Source organism: Triturus cristatus, chromosome 2_1 (genome assembly GCF_964204655.1).
Source record: "Triturus cristatus chromosome 2_1, aTriCri1.1, whole genome shotgun sequence".
In the NCBI taxonomy this organism is placed as follows: Eukaryota; Metazoa; Chordata; class Amphibia; order Caudata; family Salamandridae; genus Triturus; species Triturus cristatus.
This window is the reverse complement of record NC_140581.1, coordinates 218,565,385-218,582,299: the sequence shown is the minus strand read 5'-3', so window position 1 is coordinate 218,582,299 and position 16,915 is coordinate 218,565,385.

Genomic DNA, 16,915 nt, shown 5'->3' with positions numbered 1-16,915 from the left:
ACAGAATCCCTTGCAAACCTCAAACTTTGACTGAAAGAACACATTTTCATCGCATTTCTGTGATGAAAAGTTCTGGACTATGTATATATGTATGTAGTTATTTACTGATAAAAAACAAAAGTTAAAGTAACATTATTGTCAGGTGAATATATCAGTGACATAATTCATGTTTTGAACAAAAACATAGAATTTTACCAGTTATAGTTCGCAGAGCTACCTATCACTTGAGTCCCCACCATGCACTGCTTATGTACTCACATATTGTATCACTCGTTACATGTTCTACGACATCATTTATGACATAACTGATGACATCTCAAATAACATCATTGATGGCATCACTGATGATCTCATCCAATGAGTGTGTTAGTTTGTTCTATAGTTTAAATAGTGTCCAGCTAGTGGGTGTAGGTGTTTTCAAAACGCATATTCTTCGAATGCATCATAAGTGTGTGCAGGTATTGAACATGTAATAAATCTTTGTATTGAAGAGTAACGCTCTGTGAAGATGAGAGTTGACGACTTTGGCCCAGTATGTTCTACACAATTATTTTGGTACTACAGAAAAAGTTTCCAACATGGCAAACATTCTACATAGTAGATACTAGGTATTGTAAGCAGCCTTGTGTTATTAGATAGATTAGTCTCAGCATGACAATTTCTACATAACATAGAAGACTATGTGCACTAGGTACTAAACTCTGTACATGTGCTTTTTTTGCTTCAGAAGATGGGCTATCTGTAAAGTTTTCGTTACAGTATGAAAGCTGGAGGTAGTATGAAGTTGTGCACCTTTAGGCCTTTGTTTAAGCGAATAGTGTCTTTTTTGACAAGTGTTGCATAAAGTGCTCACTCTTCTTGGTCAATACTTTTTAATATTCTGTGGTGTATTTTTCATGAGAGTTTCACTTTCTGCAGGTAGTGTGGTACAGAGTAATCTCTCTCCATAGAGTAAACACTGTCACAGTACCCACCTTTCTAGCCATATCAACTTCGTTTCACAATGTAGGTTCACTGACTGTGAGGGTTTCAATAAAGATAAAAGCTGTCCATTGTAGGGCATTCATTTCGGAACAGACATTCAGTATCTTGAGGAACTTGTCTTTCTCTGAACAGTTGTATACACTTTGAACACTGTGTGCAATGAGGGTTTACCATATATCTGTGGTTTATCGTTAATGTAACGTTTAGCGCCTTTAGACCTTGGTATTTTTTAATTACTAGTGTCTCTTTGGACATGTTTTGCATAGAGTTGATGCTTTTTAAAACTATGATGTGTATTTCTCATTAAAGTTTCACCGTCTGCACACAGTGTGGTACCAAGAAAACTCTCTCCATTGAGTAAACACTGTTTACAGTACCCACTTTTCTATTCATATCCACTTCATTTCTCACTGAACGTTCAGCAACCGTGAAGGTTCCGATACTTGTGAAGGCTTCCCGCAATAGGGCATTAGTTATTTAACATTGGTTGAGTAATTGGTTTTATCTGAACAGTTATACACATATTGAACCCCATGTGCAGTAATGGTTACTCTTCTATATGTGGTTAACTATTAATATGAGGTCGCCTACACGTGAAGTAGATGGTATAGTGCGAATGTTGTACATAACACAAGCTTGCTTCACATGAGAGAGTTGTATGTGTGATGGTATTAATGATGCTTCATATTATTCTCAGCTGTTTTCCACTTACTTTTAGACCTTGAATGCCATACTCATTTATAGAGTAATGCATACAAAATAAGCTTTGATGATGTTATCCGTGATGTCATTACTGGTGCCACCAATGATGTCATTTGAGATGTCTTCAGAGATACCATTAATGATGTCATGAGTGATGTAATATGTGAGGTCATTGGCAGTGCATGGCGGGGGCGCAAGTTATAGTTTTTGGCTTGCTATTTAACTATGCTTTTACATTTTTTTAAATAACTGTTGGAACCTCTTTTCCAATTGCACTTGCACTTTTCTGAAGCTGAGAGTTCAAGTTCAGTTGCCCGCTTCGAGTGACTTGGAGGCCATTTATTGGTGCCACCAGTTAGTGTTGGGTAGCGCTCCAGTCATTGCATATCCGGCACAATTTAATGTGGCCGTGGTGCAGACGCGCGCCACGGGCAGGCTGAAGGCACGCCTATGGCAAACCCTTTTGTGCTCGACCGTGCTCAGGGCCCAGGACCCCTGGTTGTTTGGGGATGGATAGACTATTATATGGCTCGGCTTTATCATGCCACTTCAACCTACCTGTTTGGAAGGCTGCCAAATCGCTTTAGACCAAATGGTAAGGCCACTTTCCTATTCCCACTGTTCTTTCCCAGCTAATCTAGCCGACTTCAACCACTTAGAAACAAATGAATACATCAGTTCTAGTCACACAGCTATTTCACGTAGGGATATTATTAGGGGCACATTCTGGTTTCAGCTTTAATTACTGGTCCCTACCAATACATCAGCAGCACTTGTATGATTTTTTGGAGGAGACGTCCCGGATGCTATATTTCTCATGGAGACATGGCTTAATGAGCCCTCTGCACCAGATTTAATTGCCACACTACCCCAGGCTATTTGATTGTAAGAAGAGACAGACTGCATAAAATGGGAGGTGGAATTGCTATTATTTTTAGGGACAATTTATTTATTTTTTAAATATTTTTGTGAGTAAGAAAAAAGACACCACCCATATTTTTGATACAACCCGGTGCACTCTCCCTCCCCCACCCATCCCTTCATTTTCATACATCACAAAAATGTCATAGACACTGGGGGTTTCTGTTACACAGCTGAAAAGTTTAACTTATTTCCCTTTGATCTCTTAACAGTAAAGTTAAATATGCGTTAGAGCTGTGTACAAATAGCATAGATTTCAGTAATGGTATAGCAAATCACCATCCAAAATGCAACACACTGTGGTTTCTAATTGTATAGCTAAAACACTTAGCTAAAAAAGAGTCGCCTCTTATAACATTTCATCTTTTAGCAGCAGATTCAAAGTGTCATAGTGCAATAAGTGCAAACCTCCACAAAGTGCAAGTGCATATTCACATTCCAGGTATTCAGTCCTGATCAACGTCCAATCCTATTAACAGCAAATTCAGAGTGCAAATTCAAGGTGCACTAGCGCAGTATATATAACAGCTTACAATATCGATAAAAACTATCGGTCCTTTGTTCTATCTCCATCTTCTAGTTATAAAGAAGCTTAAAATATTCATACAGTATAGATGCGGTTTAAACGTCCGATTGTTCCACCCAGTTGGGAAAGTATTGCCAGATTCCCGCCCCTTTCTTTTTTGCCCTATGCCCCTTTCGCATATGTATAGCATTCTCTAGATTATAGGTCACCAATAATTGAGCTAGCCATTGTTGAAACGAGGGAGGAATAGGGTCCAGCCAATCTGAGGCTATACATAATCTAAACACTGCCATTGCTATGCTGACAAGGGCTCCTCCAGCCTTGGCTTCCAGATTAGTTATACCCAACATTATTAGTGGAGGGGTTACATTGACCTGTAGTAATAGTTTCCTCCTTAGAAATTCATCAATCTCTTATGTCTGGCCGACCGCTTTCCCTCTAGGTAAGCTAGACATTGTTACCACAATCTCATCCCAGCTTAGTGGCCGGTCGAGTTGCTCCCTCTCTTCTGATGACAAGATCTCCCCCACCATAGATTCCAAGTACCTTGCTGTTGAATCTTCACACTGGCACCCCAGGCTTCCCAGTCTTTGTATATAAAGCCTGATAACATTTTAAAAGGGCTGCCTGGATTTCGGCAGCTTCAGATACCAGCCCTATTAGGGGATCCTTCACTATACTGATTTCACTTAGTGTGAATTCCTGACAAGTCATAACTACAAGTAAATGGCTACACTCATGCATTTCTTCTCTGTGAGTGGTTACTTTATCTATTGCCTTCTTCAGCAGTTTTCCCCAATTGCTGCCTTGTTAAGTACTACTTATATTTGGGCTTCCTCTACCCCTTTTTTCTGCTGCAGGATAGTAATCAGCATTCCTTCAGCCTGGGCCAGCCTTTGTTGAAGAGACCGCAGGCAATCCTTTTAATTTTTCCTTATTCTAATTGAAAATTGGATTGTTTCTCCCCTGATGCTTGCCTTTAAGGTGTCCCCAACTATGCCCAATGAGGCCGTTCCCAAATTCCTTTGCACGAAATTTGGGATCCACTCCCTCATGTATCCCACATAGGCTTCATCCAATAAAAGTGCTGTTTTAAAAGTCCAAGAAGGACGTTTTTCCAGAAATCCCCCGCCATCTACCTCTAGTACTAATGGTCTGTGATCTGAGAGAAATCTAAGGAAACATTTGATTGTGCTCTTCTGCCTGACCAAAGGTGATACAAATAAATAGTCCAACCTCACATGTTTCTGGTGAGGGACAGATTAGTATGTAAACCCATGTTCTAGAGGTCTCATTTTAGCCCATGCCTCACTCAATCCGTGCACCTGGCATGAATTACATATTGCTTGAAACACTTTGGGCTTCCTTCCCATATATGTTTGCCCCGATCCCCAACCACATACGAAGTTGATATTAAAATCCCACAAATAACAATAGGGAGCTGCAAGTGCGACAGTTCATTAGATAGCCACTCTAGTAGACAGGGAACATACGGTGAAGCTGGGGAATCCTGGAGCTCTGCAACTAGCTATAACCCAATGCCCTAATGAGACTTGGGGAAGCTATATTGTTTTGTTACGGGTTAGAATTACTACCCCCGTGTTAACGAGAAGAACTTCTCACCTAGCAGATCAAGGAACAACTCTCCTCTACCCTGTTGTGAAGAGTTAGAGGGCCCACCACCCGACGGGGCATTGAGCCTTACTTTCCCTGGGCCTCCCTTTATTTGGCCAGCCACCTCACTATCCGTTCCTTGTACCACAGACTCCTATGTGACCAGCTGGCTTTTTTCTCCATTTTCAACTAAGTTCTCAGAGCCGGAAGTCAGTATAGCAACGGGGGAGATAGCACCATTCACCATCTCACAGGGTTGTATTTCTCCATTATCCACAGCTTCATTTGCCCGATTTTTATTCCCCCAACCTCTGGCAGTACGCTGTTTTAAAAAAACAAATCAGTTGAAAGACTGGCAAACATAGAGACTACAGTGGGTTACACAGGGCCCCCCTCTACCTGTACCATTGGCTTAGCTGTTGTCTTCTTTGTTCCAACTTTGCGTATTCCCTTCCCTACTCCGCTACGTTGTTTTGTCGGCACTAGCTCCATTAGTCTCCACTGGCTGGCTACCCGCCAGTAATGCTGGTCCGCCGCTGGATATTCCGGTGGTCTGAGCTTTCCCTGTTTTGCCTCCTCTTAGTGCCATTAGTGGTTTCACCTGTAGCCGTTGCCTGCCCCAGTCCCGGTATTTCCAAGATAAGCAGCTGGAGGGGGTCACTCGTTGTAAACCATGCAGTGCCGCCTACAGTAACGCATTCAGCAACCAATTCGCAGAGTCCGGTCCCAGGCGGAGCAGTCGTCCATCGAGCCGTTGATCCATCGAGAGAGATGGTAAGCGTGGCGGCAGTTAGTCACATGCCATCTTTGCCCCTGAAACCTTAGGGACAAATTTAAATGCAAAATTAAAGAGCTTCTTATTGCCGATTCTGAGGCAATATTCTTTTCACTATGCCTCACAAACAATTTTACAGGCTCGGGCCCTGATTTATTGCCCTCCGGTATATGTTGGGAATTGGTGCACATCTATTTTGGATCACCTTTGCCCTCTGGTTCTTAGGTGTGCAAAGTTTACTTTGTAGGGTGACCTCAATATTTATTTAGAGGACCCCACATGCAGTCTGAACACTGCTCTTATAGAAGATCTGATTGCTCTAAATCTGGCTCTTTGTAATTCAACCCCCACTCATGAGGCTGGTCATCTCCTGGACCACATTTTCTTTACCATAGAGGATCTTGCCACTGCGGCACCTATTCTGCTTCCTTGGTCTGATCACTTGGCCGTCCCTTTTTCTATTGGAATCCCGTCATAAGCTTCTGTGAGCCGGTCCTAACCTATTACCAAATTTAGGAATTGGTCTAAACTTGACGCCTCTGCACTGAATTTACTGCTTCGAAGCTATAAACCAGACCTTATGCAGAAGGTCGAAGCAGATCAGCGTCTGATAGACCGCTGGATTAAAAACTCTTTAGAGTCAGATCTTTCTCTGACAGCTAAGATCTCTGTGAGATCTCATCCACCGGCCCCATGGATTAACAACATGCTTCATTCTGAGGTAAAAACACTGCAAGGGTTTTCAGTGACTCTGGAGAAAGATGTAAAGCCCAGAGCTCAAAGCGGATTATAAAATAGCTATTAATAAATATCATGCACTGTGCCAAGCAGCACGAGCATCTCATTATTCAGAAAAAATATAGTCATGCCCAGAACTGCCCTAAGACACTCTTTAATGTGGTCAAAGAATTATCTGACCTCAGCAAATTGTCTCCTGTGCCATTCTACTCCCACTTCCAATGTACAGAATTTACTCACTTTTTGTGGATAAGGTGACTACAATTCAATTGTGTTTGGTGATTAACCCTAGTGCAGGAAGACAAGATGAGAATACTGATTGTGTCACCGGGCATTTCCCTTTCATCAATCTTAAGCTGAGTTGGGACATGTCAGACCCGGCCCTGAAAATAGACTCATGGCCTCAGTTGAATCTCTCTGGATTGCTGTCCATCCTCCAATCTATCAAATCAGGCTCCCTCCTTGACCCACTTCCTCCAGCTAGGTTAAGGCTTCTTGATCTCGAGTTACTTCAAATGGTGGTGGACTTGCTCAATTCATCACTTTTCGAGGGCTGTGTTCCCCGATCCTGGAAACACGCTATGAGTCTCCCACTTTAAAAAATGCCCAATCTCGATTCAACTAACAGGGCTAATTTTAGACCCATCTCCTTGCTGCCTATCTTTTCCAAAACTCACAGCTTACCCTCTTCTTCATCCCTCTCAATTGGGTTTTAAGGCTGGACATAGCATGGAGTCTGCTCTCCTAGGACTCACGAACATCTAAAACGGCTCCTGGATGAGGGCGGCACTGCCGCGTTGATCTTATTAGATCTCAGCGCGGTCTTCGATACTGTGTCCCACTCCATCCTATTGGATAGACTGCCGACATTGGGTCTTGATGGAATAGCCTGTGTTTGGCTGTCCTCTTTTTTGAAAGACAGGTCATTTTAAATGTTCTCGTCAGATGCTAGGTCAGGAACTTGCGTCTTGACCTCAGGAGTACCTCAGGGTTCCGCTCTGAGCCTATGCTGTTCAATTTTTATGTCCATTCTCTTGCAGATGTGGTGGAGAGCTGTGGCTTGACACTGTTTTCATACGCAGACGACCCTCCCTTTATCTTTTCTCTGTCGTCATCACAGGGGCACAACCCTGATGCCCTTAACCTCGTTTTAAGACGAGTTGCTTCCTGGATGAAAGTAACTCCCTTAAACTTAACAGTGACAAAACCGAGGTGATAGTGCTAGGCAGGAACCCGTAGCTCCGGGGTCAACAAAACTGGCCTGAGTCTTTGGGGGCACTTCCAACTCTATCCCCTAAAGTGAAAATTCTGGGATTCAGGTTGGATAAAAACTGTCCGTGCGTCCCCAAGTAGCCTCCACTTGTTTCGCAGTAATGAGGAAGATTATCTGGATCATTCCTCACTAGGCACAAAGAACATTGATTCAGGCCTTGATGCACTTGTGTGTGGACTATGGAAACATTTTCTACCTGGAAATCGATAAGGCATGTGCTCGTCATCTGCAAGTTGTGCAGAATTATGCGGCTAGGCTCCTCTGCCAGCTTCCGAAGCATGCCTCGACCGCTGATCTTCTTCGCGAATCACACCGGCTTCCAGTTGAAAAGAAGGTTGAATTCGAAGCCCTATGCTTTTTCTTCAAACCTAGAGTTGGACTCGTTATATACAGGATCTGATCTCCTTGTACCAGCCTGAGATCTGATAATCAGGCTATATACTGAATGCCTAGCGTCCATCTGGCACGCACAGGCGGTCGCTCCTTTGCATACCTAGGCCCAAAACATTGGAATGCCCTCCCAGAAACCTTAAGACACTGTACGTCTCTGTTGCTATTTCGCAAGAACCTTAAAACTTGTGGCATTCAAATTTCTAATCAGTCCTCTCTACCTATGCTTAGCGCCAGGAAACTCACTGGTTAGCTGTGCGCTCTACAAATGGTAATAATAAATAATAGCTAGCTAACTATAACTGGTGAATGTCTGTGTTTTTTTTAGTTTAAAACGTTAAGTTGGTACTGACATTTTGTATTTATTTATTATTTATTCGGTGTTTTATGTAGGGTGATTTTGACCCCTTAGGGTATCAGTGCGATTTACAGTAAAAACGTAGGGGCATATCAACAACAACCGGCGATAATTATCGCTGAGCGCACTTAGCGCTCGGATAATTATCGCCGGCTAGCGCCGATTTTTATCGCTGAGATAGCGTGCTATTAGCAACGCTTATCTCATCAGCGATAAAAATCCTAGCGCTAACTGGCTAACGTGAGATTATCGCTGGAAACCCAGAGATAATCTGCCGTTAGCTAGTTGATAGGGACTCACAAACTTAGCCATGATATCCACCTTCCATAGGATATCATGGCTAAGTCAGTCCTGAAGCAGGCGTAAGGAAAGTAGCAATAACAGGGGTTATCGCTACTTTTCCTGACGCTATGCTTCATAGCGTTAAGCTTGCTGATAGGAGAAATGCTGCTTAGCGACATTTCTCCTGTCATGCCAGGTCAGGAACGCCCACTTTGCATCTCATTAGAGATGCAAAGCTTGGCGTTAGGCATCCTGACGCTAACGCAAGGTTTCACACGTTAGCGTGACCTTGCTGATTAGGCGATAAAATTATCGCCGCTTTTCGGCCGAAAACGGCCGCAAAAGCGGCGATATTGTTATATCGCCTGCTTGTTGATATGCCCCGTATTCACATAGTTATAGGGTCACGTTAACATTTTGTTTTTCGGTGAATATATATATATATGTATATATATTTATAGATCAACACGAGTTCCCTTTCACAAAGGATGACGAAGCCTTGTCTTGACAAAATCTGAGATTTTAATTGTCAGCTGTCCGACGCGTCTCGACTGACCTACAGGCTTGCTGACCATCAAAATGGTTTTGTTGGTGAGCAAGTCTGCAGGTCAGGCGAAACGTGTCCGACAGCTGACAATTAAAATCTCAGATTTTGTCAAGACAAGGCTTTGTCGTCCTTTGTGAAAGGGAACTCGTGTTGATTCATATCGGACCTTGCTTGAGTGGTCTGCGAAGGCGAAGCGCCCTCTGGTTTGGAGCAGAGGCGGGTGAACACAAGCAACAAAAGTTGGATATATATATAGATATATATATTCCTACTTGCATACATATTTACTTCTCTGTGAAACTCTATAGCAGTATTGAAATAGTGGCATTTTACAATATATCATTTTTAAAAAACTTTTATTAAAGAGTTTTTAAAACTTCAGCAAAAAAGATAGAAGTATCCCACTAAAATAAACATCAAGTCCATGTCATAAGAATAGAACAAGTGCATTAGAAAAACAATCAATTATATTCTGAATTTTCATTGTGCACATTTTAACTTTGCACCGATTTAATTGACGTTTCTTCTTCAGAGGCGAGATGAACCTTTCAGGTGCACAGAGGGGTGAGTGTGCGGCCTAGTAACCAGTTTGTCATTTATCAGCATCAAAGTCAAAACTCTGTTCTTAAGACCAGTTTCACTTTGGCATTTCTTGTCTCTCTGGCGAAGCTTTCTAGCACGTTAATTTCCAAGAGAAGCAGCACACCTAGCAGTCACAAGTCCCCCCCCTCCCCCAGCCAAAAATGATTAATGGTATCGCCTGGTAGATTACAATACTTGGAGGCAGTTACTGGCTTCCCCTCTCTCCAAGGAGCGACGCGACTCACATCCAGTGTAAACAGTCGCCTGCCCCAGTGTCATTATTACTATACAATGTAGTGCCATGAGTCGTGTTCATTAACGTTTTCAAATAAAGCACCTGTCCGTTGGTTTCTCTGATCAACACGAGGCGCGTCGTGCTGTTTCTAAGAGAGAACTACTAGCCTAAGGATGGAGCCACCGGTGTGGTTTCCGAATTAAAATGATGTTGTTGATGTTTGTAGAAAGAAAACAGATAGCATTTTTGTAGCTAAAACTCTGGTAATTCAGAATGGAGCATTTTTGTTTTAATGAAAACGTCTCTAATGTGCTGAAAGCTATGACAGTTTGTACACGTAAATATCAGAAAGCCCTGTCCCTTCCTTGTTTTGTAAGCACCGGATAGGAGTTGTATCTACCAACTGAGACAGAAAGGGGGCATTGTACAATTCCTATGTTAAAGCAGACCGCGTTTCATCAACTGCGTCGTATAGTAGTGATAGAGCGCCACGTTATTCTGAAATTTGTAGGGGTGCATCATATTCACTGTTAGTCCGCACCCACATATTAATCGAAGTAGTTTAAGTGTGACATAGAAATTGTATTATTAGCATCGTTTAACATAGAGGTGATTAGAAATGTAAGCATGCTTTTTATGAAGAGTAATGTCGTAGATCATTGCAAATGTATTTTAGTAAATGCATAATGTTTGATTTTATGTAATGTAACGTGTTAGGTTAAACGTGTGCCATGTTAAATTTGCATGTGTAGTCTGTTTACTCACGTATAAAAGAGTAATGAACTAATGATTAAAGTGTGATTTAGGAGTGTGTTTAACAGTGTAAAGGCCTGATCGCATATACATTTAAAGAGAAAGGCCTGTTCATTTCTTATGTTAGCTAAACGTTGTAGGCCGAAAATGATTTCCCTTGGTAAAGGCTTTGGGTTTCAGGAGGATGTAAAATCTTAGAGAAGTGGAAAGTTTCTCGTTCCCATGTTTCTGTTGCAGGTGCAAGGACATTTAGCTCGTTAGAGAGACTAGGTCTTTGTTTTAGGAGTTAGGATGGTACGAGAAGCCAACAGGGGAGTACATTGGAATTTACGGATGATACTTTCAGCAGAGAAGGTGCCTGGGACCAAAGGTCAAGCTAACCGTCGTTGGACGGAGTACAATTTTCACTGGAAAAGTACTGGAAGAAGACCTGGCTGAAGAGGTGTGCCGAAGGGCGTGTTCTATGCTTTTGGAATTTTGTTTTAGGGACAGTGCCCCGAGGGTGGAGCAGTTGAGGTTTAGATGGGAAGCTAGAAGGAGCATCTTAGAACGAGCTCTGACTAAGTGAATGTACTTCTAATGAAGTCTTCACTTCTGACACCTTTTATTCTCTTGCCTGGAAGGGAAATGCTAAGTAGCGATGTCACCTTAGAGATAGAGTAGGGATAGACTAATCGATTTTTTCCTTTTAGGCTAATGATTCCTAATGTAGACATTGGACTAACGATTGCATTTCTTATGCTTCTGGAACTAATTATTCGTCAGTTGAGACTATTACGTAGAATTTCCTTTGTATTAGTGCCCATTTATCTTCTTCACCTTGTGTTAAGGTGTTTGTATGTGCAGTTATTCTTGGTTGTAATAAAATCCTAAAATTTTAGATTCGGAGTCAGTGGTCCTTTTGAAATGAGATTTGCTTCTGTTGATTATGTATTAAGAATTGAATTTCCTCCCATCTACACTATTTAGCAGATAAAAAGATCCTGGCGACCTGAGAGGATTCTTGAAGGTAACTAGGTAGACAAAAATCCAGTCCTATCAGTTGGTAGCAGAGTAAGATGGTTATCTCTGATAGTGAGGGGAGATCTAGATCAAGATAAGAGATTCTAGAGGCCCATAGAAGTTGAGTGATGGTGACTCATCGAATGGTGAGCGGCGGAAGACAGCGGCTGATGGAGATCGATGGAGAATAGCGGTGCGGTGGATAGCAGCAGTTCGTGGAGGAGTGAGTATGAATAGGGTGAAATGTTTTGTAGATTGCGGTCTTGAATTGAATGTGTGATGTCTTGCGGAGTTGGAGTGAGTGTTGAGTGATTGTGAGATCCGGCTGTGAGCGCGCGCAGCCTGGGAAAATCTTAGGCTCGACGAGTAGCTTAAGCTTAAGTGATTATGGTGTAGAAGACACCCAAGGTAGATTTTGTTGACCACCGAAAGCGGATCATGAGATGTCATCAATTACCCGGACCGAGATAGGGGGTGCGAATGTGTGAGTGCGTGAGTAACCGACGCTGGTCGTGGGTTGTTGTATGTGGAACATTGAGTGATTGAAACCTATCAGTTGAGGCGATTGTCCGGTCGTTTCGTGAAAAGACAGTTGCCAGTTGAGGTCGACAATTTTGAGAGACGTGATTGTCCGGTCGTTTCGTGGACAGATAATTACTTCAGCGTGTGAATGGGACGAATGCAAGGGTGAGACGTGAATTATGAAGGAGGGGAACTGCTGCGAGTGGAGGAAGCGTGAAGTCAGAAGGGGTCGTGCTGCGATAGGTCGGTTGGTGTGAGTCGCGCTGCTATTGGTGGATTGACATCAGGAAGTGAACGAAAACATTGTGTGCGATCGAAAATTTGTTAATCATGAAATGTTTTAAGATTTTCCGAGAATTATGTAGAGGTGACTCGAGGGGGAGAAGAAGCCCCTCCCGAGGATACTCCGGCGCATTATATGGCAAGAAATGTGGGATTGCATACTATAATTTGGCTTGAAAATTGGCATAAAATGACTCATGGTGAGGGAGAACTGGCTTTCCCGCGATATGGTACTTTTAGATTAGAGGTGTTGTATCAGTTGAAATCTGTAATGTCTTCGTTGCGACCTTTGCCGAGACCAACTCAGTTTGAGGCATTATGATCCAGCACACCACATAATCATTATACGTAATACAATGTTGTATATTGAAGAATATCAGTCCAATCAGCAGGTCTGGTTTCTTCTTTATTTTTCTTCTTTAAAATCTGCGTAGCCAACGCGTTTCGTCCTTACGGACTTCTTCAGGGCATGGACTACGTGATGGAAGGACCGTTCCTGTGACTCAAAATAGATATAAATCCTAGTTCCTACAAGGCCAACTTACACTGAGAGCCTTACACAAATTCAAGGAATTAAAACAGTCGTATATAAACTTTTCTCTAAAGAAACGCTAACCACTAACTTTAGTATTGAGGGAACATACGGAAAAGACCCTCTTATTACAGCTTTGCCCTGAAGAAGTCCGTAAGGACGAAACGCGTTGGCTGCGCAGATTTTAAAGAAGAAGAATAAATAAAGAAACTTGAAACCAGACCTGCTGATTGGACTGATATTCTTCAATATACAACATTGTATTACGTATAATGATTATGTGGTGTGCTGGATCATTGTGTTTTGTTCATGATTTTCAAGGAGGTTTAGAGGTATTGAACCTCAGATCCTTAGCACCCTAAGAAAGCAACATAGATTTTGACCCCACTAAATAATAGGTGCAGTGATCATTGCCTCATACCTCATCGTTTTGTGCTTGGTCAGTTTGAGGCATTGCATGCATGGTTCAGAGCAGCGCTTGACAGGAAAAGAGATCGAAGTCAAGAAAGAGTGAAGAATTCAATTAAGGCATTCCAGGATGCGAGGTGGGATGCACAAGAGAAGAGGTGGAGAGTAGAACCAATAGAGGGAGACAGGTTGTACCCGCTACTGGAAAAGACAGACAGCGCTAAGGCAAAGAGTGTGGATGACGATGACAGTGATACAGATGACAGTCTTATAGAGAGGTTGTTGTCCGAGAGACCACCTCCATGCAATCCAGATTCCTACGAAGGGAAGTCGGCTCAAACAGAAGGGACTAGTGGATTACAGACTCAGTCAGAGGTGAGAGTAGAAGGGAAAATCTTGACAGGAACTGAGGGCATGAAAAATCATGCCGTAGCAAACACCGAGATTGGGAGAGGTGTGAGGTTACCGGATGCTTTAAAGGTACTGGTTACCATTGGACCCATTGTCTCAGTTTACGACCCATATCAAGAGAGAGTTGGTAGTCTAGCACAGTCAGCTGTAGGTTCGAGGAGTGTGGTTGAGGGAAATGGATCAGTGAGTGGAATGAAGCAGACTCCGAAACCAGAGGAATGGAGTACGTCATTGCCAGCCACCGCTGACTCCTCTAGGGGACAGGGGGATGTGAGGTCAGTGAGACCGAGGTCTTTGGTCGAGTCAAGATCAGATTTGCAGATGTGGGTACCGCCGGTGAGGAATCAGAATCAGAGTGAGAGAACTGTAGAAAGTGAGGAGCAAGGCAATTTAGGAAATCGTTCCATTTCTAGGAGCATGACAGAAGAGATTAGACCTCGAGAACAGGACTGCGAGTATGATGAACGGTATGGGGCAGCTTGTCGAGAAATACTGAAGGGAGCTTTGAAAGGGAGAATGTTAAATGTTGTAAGGTTGAAAGTAGAAGTAGATGAGATAATAAGTGGAAATTTGCCTCTTGAAAGGATATACATGTACGAACAAGATGAGTTACTTTTTGTAGCGAAAGATGTGACTCGCAAGGCAAGAACTGCACATGAGAAATTGTCAGAGTTGGCCAAAAGGTATGAACTGGATCTGTGCAACACAAAGTCATTACAGGGAGGCCATAGATTGCAGTATAGCGACCAAGAATTGGAAGAGAAAAGGGTCATGGGATTGAGGTCCCATATCAAGGATTTGATTATAGCAATGCGTGCATGGATCATGCTTGACAAATGGGAGGAAAGGTGGTCCAAGAAGAAGTGTTCTAAAAAGACGATAGGAGAGACGCCACCTCCAGGTGGGGGGATGGTGGATGTAGAAAATGTCCCGTTACGAGAGGTACAAAATGGAGGGCATGTGCATGTGCCTTGGAGTAGGGGTGATTTGGCTGCTTTTACGAACGATTTCCCCCGCTTGCGGGAGAAGCCCGTCGAGTGGTAAAAGCAGGTTGATCGGTTTGTCAAGATCTCGAAGGTGTTGTGGATTGATTTGAATACGCTGTTTGACATTGTAGTTCCAGGCAATTTATGGCCCACATGTAAAATTGCTGTTGAGTGGCCAACTTTGGAGCCCGAAAGAGATCCTGTTTCGAATGGTCCATCACCCATAGTCATGAAGAAGTTTGAGCAAGTGATTACATGGTTGAAGTCGAAAATTTCACCTCAGGATATTGATTGGGTTAAGATAGATCGGACAGTCCAAGAACCAAAAGAGACAGTGCATGAGTATTATGAAAGACTCTTGCAGGCCTTCAAGCAGTACAGTGGATTAGATGCCTTAGAGACTAAAGACATGGGACAGTTTGTTTCAAAGTTTGTGTTGGGTTTGAGACCACAGGTTAGTCTCATGATACAGCAACATCTGAATTGCTGGCAGAATAAGCCTGTAGATGAGATCTTACGGTATGCCAGGTACTGCAGTGATGTGATAGAATCGAAGCACAGGAAATTGAAGGATAAGTTGATGCTGGTCCAAATGCAAACTGCTCAAGTCCAGCCTAGTGGAGGAACGTTAGGAAGGAGGCAGGGTAATAACCAAGGAGGGAATCAGAATACCCAGAGTCAGGGAAGACCAAAGTCAGTTGATCCTAAGGCAGGAATGGATGTGGCGACATTGAAGAAGACCACTGCGTGTCATCTTTGTCACCAGACTGGACACTGGAAACGCGAGTGTCCTTTGAACCCAATAAACCAGGTGCAACCAGAAGTAGAGATAGCTCAGGTGCCTGTAACTGAAGTAGTTCCCTTGGTGACTAGACCTAGGATGGTGAAAGGGGGGACTAGTAGTCCGCAGGTGCAAGTTCCCCAGCCACCCAGAGTTCAAAGTGTTCAGTAGGGAGTTCGAACTTGCCAACAGATGCCCTTGTTCGAAGGGTATGAGGAGTTCGGTCCAGACCCGTTAGCATGACGGTGCCTGAGGGGGGAGGAGGACTGCACACTTGGAGCAGTCTTGGAGGTAGACCAGAAGGGATCATTTGTAGAAGGAGATGTTGATGGCCACCCTACCACCTTTTTGGTTGATACTGGTGCTACCCGGTCTACTGTGAGATCAGCAGTAGTCCCTAACCTGCCCCTCTCGGGACAATCAATCCAAGTTGTTGGTGTAGCAAATAAGAAATTGACCAGTCCATTGACAGAGCCAATTCCTGTGAGAATAGGAACTTTCCGGGACCGACACCAGTTCGTGGTGTGCGATTCGAGTCCAGTTTGTCTGTTAGGAAGAGATCTGTTGTGCAAGTTGAATTGCACCATCTATTGCACACCAAAGGGAGTTGGAGTACAGACAAAGGATGATGATGCGACCTTTAAGGTTGCAAATCAGCATGTGTGCATAGAAATGTAACCAGCGCTGACAGTGTAGGAACTTCCACTTGATTTGAGGGACTCTGTGTCACTTGATGTGTGGGACTTCAATGGAGAGGAGATCGGATTGATCAAAGGTGTAGAGCCAGTGAAGATTCAGGTCAAGCCGAACGTAGAATTCCCTAGGACACCCCAGTATAATTTGTCACCTGAGACTATTGCAGGGATCAAGCCTGTAATCGAGTTTATCATCAAGCAGGGAAATCTGAAAGAGATCATGGGTAGCCCATGTAATTCACCTATAATGGGACTACAGAAACCAAGTGGGAAATTCAGGATCGTACAAGACCTGCGAAAGATCAATGTGATAGTTGTTCCATGTTGTCCGGTGGTACCAAATCCATCTGTGATACTGTTTCAAATTCCATGTGAAGCTGAGTGGTTTACAGTAATTGATTTGTGCCAAGCATTCTTTTCGATTCCACTCCATGAGTAAAGCCAATTTCTTTTTGCTTTCCGGCTGGAGAACCGTGTGTTAACATCGTGTCGTATCCCTCAGGGGTATACAAAGAGTCCATCGAACTTTAATCAGATCCTGAAGAAGATCCTTGAAGGTCTTGTGTTGTCGCAGAACTCCGTTCTGGTGCAATACATTGATGATTTCCTCATTGCT